The sequence below is a fragment of the Petromyzon marinus genome, chromosome 21, assembly GCF_048934315.1.
Source record: "Petromyzon marinus isolate PM22_M1 ecotype Great Lakes invasive population chromosome 21, UKy_Petmar_22M1.pri1.0, whole genome shotgun sequence".
Lineage (NCBI taxonomy): Eukaryota > Metazoa > Chordata > Hyperoartia > Petromyzontiformes > Petromyzontidae > Petromyzon > Petromyzon marinus.
Genome location: NC_133687.1, coordinates 1,863,634 through 1,875,616, shown reverse-complemented (window position 1 = coordinate 1,875,616; position 11,983 = coordinate 1,863,634). Strand labels below are relative to the sequence as shown.

Sequence of the window (11,983 nt, the reverse complement as noted above, 5' to 3'; positions counted from 1 at the left end):
TAGTGAAACTGGTAAACAAAGAAGACGTAGCATGGTAGGTCTCGAGGAATTAAGTTTGGGACACCTTGCCTTAGAATTTATAGATCGACCTAACGGGGCAGAGCAAATGAGAGACACAAACGAAACAGACTGCCAGACAGTCCAAACGATTCAAACAGTAAACATGAGGCAGTTTATTTACATGCATGATACGTTGTGTGGACTACAATCTTAGAGTTGATGCATTATATACAGTGAGTTTAAGAAGCGATTTTAATGGAGTCCTCAATGCAATATGCTCCTAAAGAAATTTAAAAACAACACATCTTCATATTAAAGTACGATATTAAACGAACACCTGTATCATAATTTGTCAAGGTAAAATATCTGTATATATAACATCAATAGGGTTGACTTGCAAAACTATATTACCAGTTAACAAGTACCATTAAGCAAATGCCATTGGCAAAAACAATGATTGAGTTCTCAATGAACCGAGGGGATAAGTCCCCACTGGGTCAAGCACCCCCTCGGGGAGTTTCTCTATGCGATTGCTGTACAAATCCAGAAACTGAATGTTGTCAAGGATCCCGGCGGGAACTGAACTCAGTCCTCTGTTGTCGCAGTTCGCCCTTTGGAATTCAGACCACACGTCACACAAACACTGCAAGGGACACGTGTCTCCGCGTGCTCCAAGCTCTGAGCGAGACCCAGAGATTCCAGCACATACCTCGCCTCCTCCAGTACTCAATCATAAAGAAACTAAATCATTTTAAGAAAGCAGTTATTGTTGTGTGAATTGTGATTGTTTATTGGTTTTAATTTTAACACCTGCATTGTTATCATTTCCGATATATATGTATACATAGGTATTTCAAATTATTTGATTAATCTCTTTGGTTCTTTCGGTAAAGTCACGTAGAAAGAAAATACATTAAATAATAGAGTACGACGTTTCGATTGCAACAGAAGCAATCGTCATCAGGTAGAACTCAATTTGAGAGAGAGACAAAACACAGATACGGAGACACAGACACACAAGCAGAGAGATACAACAAAGACACAGAGAGAGAGAGATACACAACATAGGCACACAGAGACCCAATGCCTCTGTGTCGAGGCCTTAAATAGAGATAGGGGGGGGGGGTTGGGCAGATTGAGAGGTGGGTCTGCTGGGGCAGCTGCTGGAGCAGAGAAATTAGAATGTCAATGAATCCACCCCGAAGCGACCGAGGGAAAGAAGATTGAATGGCCCTATGAGAGCCTGGTAAATTTTAGAAAGAGAAATAGTTTGAGAAAACAATCTTAGAAAAATTTGTAGAAATGCAATGCAACACAGAGAGTCATCTAACAGACAGTTAACGCATAGCCTGGTGGATTACGATATCCACAGATTGCTAAATTTGAAGTTAAGTTTGACATTTGACAAACAGAGACACAGAGAGAGAGAGAGAGAAAACAGCTTACATCCTCCCCTTAGAGGTGGTTCAAACTTGATTTGAAGCTTTCGTAACTGCAGGAATTACTCTTTGGTTATTTCGGTAAAGTCACCTAGAAAGAAAATAAATTCAATAATAGAGTACGACGTTTCGATTGCAACACAAGCCACCGTCATCAGGTAGAACTAAATTTTAGAGAGAGAGACAAAACACAGACACGGAGACATGCAGACACACAAGCAGAGAGAGACAACAAAGACACACAGAGAGTATTTCGGGTTATGTTTATTCTGTTTTTGTGTGTATTTCGTTTTAAGCACTTAATTCTTCAATTGCCAAGCTATTTTAATCCAATAATAACTATTCTACAACAAAATAAGAACTGTGTTTTGGTTTTGTCGAATGGAGGGGAAGGGTTGGAAGGTTTGGAATCGTAATCAAAAGAAGCATCATTGCTATCGAATCCTAAGACAAGAACCGATTCTGCGATCGACTCCCAAATATTGGAATATGTCATCCCGCAGAGTAGTAACCCTAAAACACTGCACACCGTCTACTTTACAATGGACGATATGTGTCGGGTGGTGCCATCCAAAGCGAGTAGGTCATTGTGTGCCAGGGTCATGATCCACATTTTCCATATTCAAAATATCTCCTGAAATTTACTCAATTGGAATTACACAAAGCAGCGGCACCCACTACTCGAAGACAAATGCCCGCTTGCAAGCCAGGTGTGCTGCACAGGGGCAAGTGCCACTGGTGGTGCCCTTCGAATATTTGAGATCAGATGAGAGGTTAGGCACTTTGAGTTCCTGAGAAATTTAAGATGGTGCCATGTGCATGCTAAACATTACTTTTGTTGAATAAATAGAGATGAAATTGATGCATCAGATGAATCACCCTGTTGGGATTATCAGCCCTGGCGCTCCGTTTGGGTTTTTTGTCATTTTATTCAAATGTGATCGTTTTGGTTGTAATCAGTGTCGCGTAAAACAATCTATTCAGAGCTCAGTGGAACAGTTTGTGTTGGAGAACGGCACACGCAAGCGGATACCACAGAGCTACTTATAAGATCCATTCAAGTTCCCTCTGGTCTATACACAGTAGAGGGCAGCACATCCCCATTCGCTCTGGTTATGAGAGTAATGTCTCTCACTTGACAGTCTCCGAGCTGGTATTTAGACGAATATAATTTGGTTAAAGCGCACACCCACCTATAAGTCACATTTCTGAGTTTTAGCCGTCTTGAAGAACGGCAGCCGCATCTTACAGATGGCAAGTGGATAGGAAGTTTACAGATCAGCTCCAATGTAGGTTCTGCAGTCAAGCACATGGACCCGCATTGACTGTGCCGTCACTTTGTAGCCCAGCAGATGGTCTTGATTAGAGTCAGTGTGTACTCATGTGTGAATGCGCCACAAAGATTGTCACGCACAGGAACACAGCCAAATAGTGTTTGGTTTGTTCGGTAAAGTCACGTAGGTTAAAAAAAAAATCAATAAAATAAATGAAAACAACTAAATAAAATCACGACATTTCGGAGGCAACACAAGCTTCCTTCATCAGGTGTACAAAAGGCACAGCAAAATAACTGTAGAGATAGCTCTTTGTGATGAGAGATTGTTATATAGTGTAAGAGGGGGAGGAGCCAGGGAGGACGGGCGCAGGATGGGGGGGGGGCAGGAAGGTGAAGCTGCTTGAAAACATTGGAGCCACGGATGGGGGTGGGGGGGGATGCGGAGCGGGGGAGAGGTTTAACATGGTTAATCACATTTCCAATGATTGCTCAATTTGAATCCATCTTCTCGGTTGAAGCTATGTCTATGTTTGTATATAGCTATAGGATGATGAGACGAACCTCGAACTTTTGCTTTAAAATACTGATGAAATCGTGCGTATCATAATTTGCAATTCGAAATTTAGTTCCATGCCATAAAACGTCATGCAGAGGTCTGCAAGAGAACATGGCAGGTTAGTAATGTGAGTGCAGCCGAGTGGGAGAAGAATCTGGCTTACACGAAGAGAGCTCAAACCATGTGACTCGCAGTGTCAAGGAAACGCACAGCGAGTGCTTGAGAGGGTGTGAGCACTGAGTGTGCCTGAGTCAGAGCCAGTATAGTGGATGATCACTTCAGCAGATAACTCTACAAACTCTACAAACACACGTAGTGTTACAGTTCAGTGTTTAACTCCTAACGAATCTTTGAAATTGCAAGAGCGACTTGGGGAGATTGTGAGAGAGTTGTGGGGTCGCCGCCAGATTGACTCAAAACTATCTGTGACGACAATACAAATGCACAAATGTGGCCGCAGTTGGAATAATATTGGGTGGTGCACCCAATTCCTATCTCGGTGCACCGAATAGAATTCAGAGTAGAGTGATTGATGATCCAGCAATCACTGATTCACTCCAGTCACTCGTTTTTATCACTCTATTAAAGCTATTGTGGTGATTGAATGACTGATAGATTATCTTTATTGATCATATGCAACCATGGTTACTGTTCCCGTGAGCTTCCCTCCACCCATGTTAAAAACTCAGTCTACCAGACTTACATCTCATCCACACTGCTTTCAACCGCCACAACTGCTGGTCAATAAAACACACCCAAAAGCTAACCCAACCACTCCCTCATCCACTCACCGCTCTGCAGGTCACAACACTTCTGTTTATGCTTCTTCCCTGGTATTGTTTCACTATGGAATTCCCTTCCATCATCGTATCTCTTTCCAAGTTCCTATAACCTCACTCAACTCATTAACCATGGTAAATCCACAGCCGGATGGAAGCCACCTCAAGCCGCACCACATATCATGATCCAATCCACCTCGCACCTGCACACGAGCTGATCTCGTCGCTCTGTCTCCTCGGTGGACGGACTCTCTGGCGGATTTAGTTCCTTGGCTGCAACTCCGTTAATCGCCTTTGACTATCGTCCTGCTCAGGCCCACTTACTTGTTAAAAAGTCTGAAATGTCATTACCCGTCGTGTGTTCGTATTTATTCAAATGTAAGTTCAAGCGTTCATCTCTCCAGGTTTTTTTTAAACAATTTTCAAAAATATATATACTTTAAATATCAATATATTTTGTTACTCAGGGTAAATTAATTGCCAATTCACCATGCTGCTGCATGCACCAACTTCTTCTCTTTCCCTTTTCTAACCTATCAAAGGCATTTTTTGTCTGTCTGTCCGTCTGTCTGTGTATGCTCGCTTGTGGGGGATTTGGCTCTCGGACCGCGGGGTTCGCGTAGAAAAAAAATTGCCAGGCGGCACGCCCCAAGCCCCCTGCTTGGCATAGGCTATTTCGTTTTGCCATCCGTCACCTTTAAAGTGCTTTAATTAACGATTTAGTGCTATTTACCTTTATTCATTTACTTTTTGCCGCCTGGCACGCTTCTGCGCATGCGCGAAATGCCGACACGAGTTGCCCCTGGCAACGCACTCACGCCGTCGCCGGAGGGTGGACGCCATTTCTCATTCGCGTTCAAAAATGTACACGCGATGCTGAGGTAAATTCATCAAAGTGTCACGTCCTCTTCTCTCCCCCTCCACCCCAATGTGTGCACTTACTATTATAGGATAGGTAGATACTAAAATTATAGCGATTAAATAGTATTATTGTAGGGCGTGGGGGGGGGGTAGCGGCAAAGGCCCCAGCCTCGGTCGGCCGGGCAAACTAGGCGAGGCCGGGGGCTCTGCACGGGACTAGGCCTCGTCACGGCACTCTGTCAAGTGAGTACTTTGTGCTATAGAGTCGATTTATAATGCTACTAGCGGGAAAATATATATTTTAAAACGTCTAAAACTTAAAAACATAACTTAAATGAAAAGATAACTCATTAATATAAAATAAAACCCCAGCACAGCAAGAATCGATTCTTTAAATCACGCCAAGGAATCTAAGGTTGTAGATTTCTTTAGAATCGTCTTGAAGCGACGACGCACAACAGAAACATCCTGGATAAACCAGAAAATATTTTTTTAAAAAAACGTATTACAACCCTGTGCTCAAATCCCAGTGTGATGCAAGTCAAACAATAACAACCATAAGATAAATTAACCATATGCTTTCTAAATCATCAGAATACAGCTAAAAAAACAGTAATCATAGGAACTGTGATTCTCATTTAACAAAAAACGATATAAATAACATGTACGACCAAACTAGCAGCCATAGCTGGCAGCATGACACTCCCAGTGTATGTTGTGTGAGTCAGTGGTAGTGTGAATGAGTGTATGTGTGAATTAGTGTATGATGAGTGAATGGGTCAGTGGCTGTGTGAGTGAGTGTATGATGTGTGAGTGAGTCATCATATGATGAGTGAGTGTATGATGAGTGAATTAGTGTATGAGTGAATGGATCAGCATGTACTGCTGTAGTGAAAGCTGTAATCATAGCAGGATACCACCACAGTCAGTATGCACTCCTGTAATCATTGCAGAATACCACCACGGTCAGCATGCAATGCTGTCGTGAAAGCAGGTACCACCACAGTCAGCATGCATTGCTGTAGTCATAGCAGGATACCACCACAGTCAGCATGCACTGCTGTAGTCATAGCAGGATACCACCACAGTCAGCATGCAATGCTGTAGTCATAGCAGGACACCACCACAATCAGCATGCAATGCTGTAGTCCTAGCAGGATACCACCGCAGTCAGCATGCATTGCTGTAGTCATAGCAGGTACCACCACAGTCAGCATGCAATGCTGTCGTGAAAGCAGGTACCACCACAGTGGATATACGCTGCTGTAGTTAAATAAAGTACCACCACTGTCAGTATGCACTGCTGTCGTGATAACAGGTACCACCACAGTCAGTATGCACTGCTGTTAAGAAAGCAGGTTCCACCACAGTCGGTTTGCACTGCTGTAGTAAAAGCAGGTACCACCACAGCACTATGCACTGCTGTAATCATAGCAGGTACCACCAGAGTCAGTATGCACTGCTGTAATAGCAGGTTCCACCACAGCAGTATGCAATGCTGTAGTGAAAGCAGGTACCACCACAATATGTACTGCTGTTATCATAGCAGGTACCACCACAGCAGTATGCACTGCTGTAATCATAGCAGGTACCACCACAATGTGCACTGTTGTTATCAAAGCAGGTGCCACCACAGCAGTATGCACTGCTGTAGTGATAGCAGGTATCACCACAATATGTACTGCTGTAATCATAGCAGGTAACACCACAGTCAGTATGCACTGCTGTAATAGCAGATGCCACCACAGTCAGTATGCACTGCTGTAGTGAAAGCAGGTTCCACCACATTATGCACTGCTGGAATCATAACAGGTACCACCACAGTCAGCATGCACTGCTGTAGTGAAAGCAGGTACCACCAAAGTCGGTATGCACTGCTGTAATCATAGCAGGTGCTACCACTGTCAGTATACACTTCTGTAGTGATAGCAGGTACGATCTCAGTCGGTATGTACTGCTGTAGTGATAGTAGATACTGATATCGAGTTGGTAGATACTGAGACAGTCAGTATATACCACTACAGTCAGTATATACTACTATACAGTCAGTACATATGTAGAGTAGGAGTTAGTGACGTCACGTCACGCTCGCCCTCTGGTACGATGACGTCACGGATGGTGACGTCATGCACAGGGGGCGGGACGGTGACATCATGTCCCCCTGGGGGATTTAAGCTGGAACCCGTCACGGGTTCAGGGTCGTCTGGAGGGTCCGGGAACATGAAGGTGAAAGTCGGGACCCAGGGTAGGGGGAAATTGGCACCAGGCTAGGGTAGCCTGCGGGTGCTAGGGACCTCCCCAGTACCCTTCCCCCGGGGTAGGGGGAAATTGGCACCAGGCTAGCGTAGCCTGCGGGTGCTTGGGAATCCCCAGTACTTTTCCCCTGGGGTGTGGAGTGTAGGCAGTGAGGGGGCAGTACACAGAGTCGTGTGCGGAGAGGTCTTTAATAAAGCTACTGGCGTAAGCCCTTAATAAACGTGGCGTGAGCCCCTACACAAAGATCTGCCTTGGAGTCATTAGTTACGCCTCAACAACTGGCGTCAGAAGTGGACTTTTTCAAGGCGATGCTCTTGAAAAAGCGGAACCCACCTGTTGCGTCTTCCAACAACGCAGAGGCGGCGACCCGGGACCGGACGACCCCGGGCTCCATGGCACCAGTTATTGCGGCCACGGCTGGTGTGTCTACAGCACCAGTGGAGGACATCGGGCGCGCTGGGGAGACGGCCTCCATTACAGGTCTTCCAGCGACCACGTGGCAGGCCGCCGCCATCGTGACCATCGCGGCGGAGCAGTGGTCGGGAGCGGCCATTTTTGAGGTGCCACATGTAGCACAGCCTGCTGCTGAAGCGGCTGTGGCGCGGGAAGGAGCCGCGAGGAGAGGACGCCGTCGTCACTGCAGGGGGCTGGCGGGGGAGGCCCGGAGGGCATGCGGGGGCCGCGGTGGGGCCGCCATTTCGGTGGCTGGCTGGGACTCTGTTCCCGCCAAAACGCCGTTCCCACCATTTTGGGCGGGGGCGCTGTTCCAGCCAAAATGCCGTTCTCGCCAACGTCAACACCTGTGGAGGCTGAGCTCCACACTTCAAGTGGTGCCCCGACTTCTGCTCGAGTGTGGGTGGCGGCTGCAGTCGCAAGAGGAGTCCGTGTTGGCGTGCAAGATCCTTCGGGGCATCCCAGCGCTCCACCCTGCCGTCTTCCGCTCGTCACAGCTTGTCAGGCGAGGCGTGACGCGACACACACCGGCCCCTGTTGACACCTCATCCATCTTGCGTGCGCGGGGTTGTGAGTTCATGTTTTTTTATTGTTTTCCCGCCGGTATGCGGGGCGTCCAATTGCCTTTGATGACTTGCGTCTGTCCGTGGCGTTCGTGTCGGGTGTCCGCGTGTTACATTATTGGTTCATTACAGCGTCTGGAGAGTTATCTTAAGGAGCCAGTTAATGATTAATTCGGCTAGGTGGGGGGTCTCGTGCTCCGTTAAGATCCAGTGGATTGCCGAGTTAATGATTTGTTGGCGCTGTTGGTTGCTGTTGCGGAATCGCGATTGTTTTGGGTATACAGTATGGAGCTTCGCTTGTGAGTTGTCAACGTGTGACTGTGGAAAACTGTTCATCATTGTTAATGTATAGCTGTGTTGTGTTTGTTAACAGTGTATGCACTGTATGGAGCATTGCTCGAGATGGTTGGCTGTATGCAGACTGCATAGATTGCATATACTGTATTACCCCATTCGGCGATTATTGGGCGTTTTGTGTATTAAAAAAAATTCTGCTCCTCAAATTGGAATGCCTGAGTCCCATGGTAAATATTGAGGGGGATTTTGAAATACAGATTTCAAATTGTATGTGTTGTGAGGGTGTGAGATTGCAATTGTGCGGGGAATGATTGCCTTGGTTGGTGGCTCTGCCGTCATTGGCACGGAGCATTTAAATTGAGATGGTGACATGCTGCCAGTGGTTGGAATTGGGGTGTTGGCTGTCAAATTTCTTGGGGTGCAGATCCTGACCAAGATGGTCCAGGGGGTGTTGCGTGCCTGACATGTCAGTTGTGGTCCCGTCATGGTATGGCTGACGGCTTGACCTGGCCACCCGGAGATTGAAACACTCCGTGGTGTGGATAGCCTAGTGGGCTGGGTGCCCACATGACTCGGAGAGTGTGGTCCCGTCATGGTATGGCTGACGGCTTGACCTGGCCGCCCGGAGATTGAAACACTCCGTGGCGTGGATAGCCTAGTGGGCTGGGCGTTCACATGGGTCGGAGAGTGTGGTCCCGTCATGGTATGGCTGACGGCTTGACCTGGCCGCCTGGAGATTGTAACACTCCATGGTGTGGATAGCCTAGTGGGGGCTGTGCCCTCACATGGCTCAGAGAATGTGGTCCCGTCATGCTACGGCTGACGGCTTGACCTGGCGGCCCGGAGGTTGAGACCCTCCGTGGTGCGTCTGGAGCTGTAGGCTCGCCCTGCCAGCCTGGAGACCGAGACACTCTGAGGTGCGTTGCAACAGAGGGCTGGTGATTCGTGGTGTTCGGGCGTTGTTGTCCAGTTGCGTTGAGACTGTATTCCTCCGTTGTTAGGGTGCATGTTGTGCAGTAAGTGAGTGCTAGGCGGTTCTTCCGTCTCCGCTCCATCACTGTCTAGTGGATGGAACGGTGGCTGGGGGTCAAGGAACCCTGCCACCCGTGTTGTGTGGTTGAAGGTGAACATACAGGGGTACCCCAGAGATCAAACTTAATTCGTTCCAGACGGCCATTCCAACACCGATTTGTTCTGGTGCATTCCATCTCCGAGATTCTACTCTATTTGGGTTCATCGCGGCGTTGGTTGTGCATCCAACGCGTCTGAATTTGTGTTATTTTTTCTTCTCTTCTCTGGGGCCAGCCAGAATCCCCTCATCTCCACTACTCAGGGACTAGGTGTCTGTTGTGTCCGCCGAGCCAGGCCGCACGAGTTGTGATGGCGCGAGCGATGCCATGCCTTTGTGTGCGCCTGCAGAAGCCCCGCCAGTAATTCCACCAGCGGCGCCTCACCTGACAGATTGGCCGGCGGACTGGACACCTGCCAGCACACCGCCGATTCTGAGGCCAACGCAGCACGGAAGAGCGGGCCGGCGTCACGCACATGCTCGCGGGGCGTGCGGATATGGTGACGGCCAGTGGGGCCGTTTCTTCGTCCCCTGCCTTCGTCAGACACGTTCCGGTGTCCCGTGTGGGGACTGTCTCCAAGTTGCCTTGTACCGTGCTGCCCTAGTGTTGGTTTATGTTCTAGCAGCCAGTCCTGTTCTCTTCACACACATGTCACTTACACTCTTTTGATGTAGTTGTCTTCCCATTCGGGTTGCCGGGCTCTGCTCTTGTAATGGTTGCAGCCGGGTTGGCTGATTTTTTTCACGGTGAGGGGGGGTGATGTGGAGTAGGCGTTAGTGACGTCATGTCACGCTCGCCCTCTGGTACGATTATGTGACGGATGGTGACGTCATGCACAGGGGGCGGGACGGTGACGTCATGTCCCCCTGGGGAATTTAAGCTGGAACCCGTCACGGGTTCAGGGTCGTCTGGAGGGTCCGGGAACGTGAAGGGTGAAAGTCGGGACCCAGGGTAGGGGGAAATTGGCACTAGGCTAGGGTAGCCTGCGGGTGATAGGGACGTCCCCAGTACCCTTCCCCTGGGGGAGCAATGGGACCCTGGGGTAGGGGGAAATTGGCACCAGGCTAGCGTAGCCTGCGGGTGCTAGGGAATCCTCAGTACCTTTCCCCTGGGGTGTGGAATGTAGGCAGTGAGGGGGCAGTACACAGAGTCGTGTGCGGAGAGGTCTTTAATAAAGCAACTGGCGTAAGCCCTTAATAAACGTAGCGTGAGCCCCTACACGAAGATCTTCCTCGGAGTCATCAGTTACGCCACAACACATACTACTACGGTGAGTAGCTACTAGAGTCAGTAGATACTACTATAGAGTGAGTAGATACTGCTATAGAGTTAGTAGTTACTACTATAGTCAGTGGATACTACTATAGAGTCGGTAGATACTACTGTAGGCCCAGTAAATACTACTACGGTCAGTAGTTACTACAGGCACTAAATACTACTAAACAGTCAGTAGCTACTACTGGCTCAGTAGATACTACTGTACAGCCAGTAGATATAACTACAGAGTAAATAGATGCTACTTTGTTGTATGTAAGGTGTGTAGGTATATATACCTACGCGGGGGTAAAGATATCTTTTTGAGGGGGGGGGGGGTCGACAATTTTCGGAAACCTTTTACATCAACTATTTACCCCACACTTTCTATAACTTTTTAGACTTTTGCAAGCCTCTTATCATTTTGTTGGTGGAGAAATGGACAAGTGGCCCACTGGGCTTTCACAATAGCTTAGTATCTGTGTATGTACATGTAAGGTTTTTAAGAGAAGTTTTGAAATATATTTTTCACCCGGGCAACGCCAGGTACTCCCCGCTAGTTTATATATAAAAGTCTCTGCGCGCCCGTGCTTGCGAGGGATTTGGCTTTCGAACAGTGGGCTTTATATCCCAAAAAAATGCCAGGCAGCACGACTTAAGCCCCGCGGTGGGAATAGGCTATTCCGTTTTCTCATCCGTCAACTTTAATCTAGTTTAATTAACAAAATTGTGGCATTCTTATTTAAATTATTTAATTATTGTGCCACATCGATCGTACCAACTGACGACAATTGCCTGGGGGGGGGATGGACCCTGCCAAGTGATGCGCGTTCGGTCGAGCTCACGGGGGACATTTTGTTTTACGCGTTTAACATGCAATAAATATCCACATAACGCTGCGGGTTTTTCTTCACGGTCTCATGTCCTCTTTGCCCCCCCCCCCCTCAACACGATACGTGCAGTTACTACTATAACGTCCTTAGATATTAATATTATTAAAGTGCTTACATAGTATTATTATGGCTCGGGCGGGGGGATGGTGGGGGGTAGCGGCCCAGCCCGCAGCCTGGCAATTTCTCACCTCCTCTGGCTTGCCAATCTAGGTGAGGCCCCGGGCTCTGCACGGGACTAGGCGTCACCACGCCAATGTAAAGTACAATTTTATTTAATCTTTCGCTA

The 11,983-nt window shown here is 47.8% G+C and overlaps 1 long non-coding RNA gene across 1 annotated transcript; it reads left to right on the top strand.

The window, feature by feature from the left end:
* Positions 1 to 4,669: 4,669 nt before the first annotated feature.
* On the top strand, positions 4,670 to 11,703 carry LOC142925518 (uncharacterized). Its single transcript, XR_012942464.1, has 2 exons — positions 4,670 to 4,931; positions 7,525 to 11,703. It is a non-coding gene; the product is annotated as an uncharacterized LOC142925518 (long non-coding RNA).
* The last annotated feature ends 280 nt before the right edge of the window (positions 11,704 to 11,983 follow it).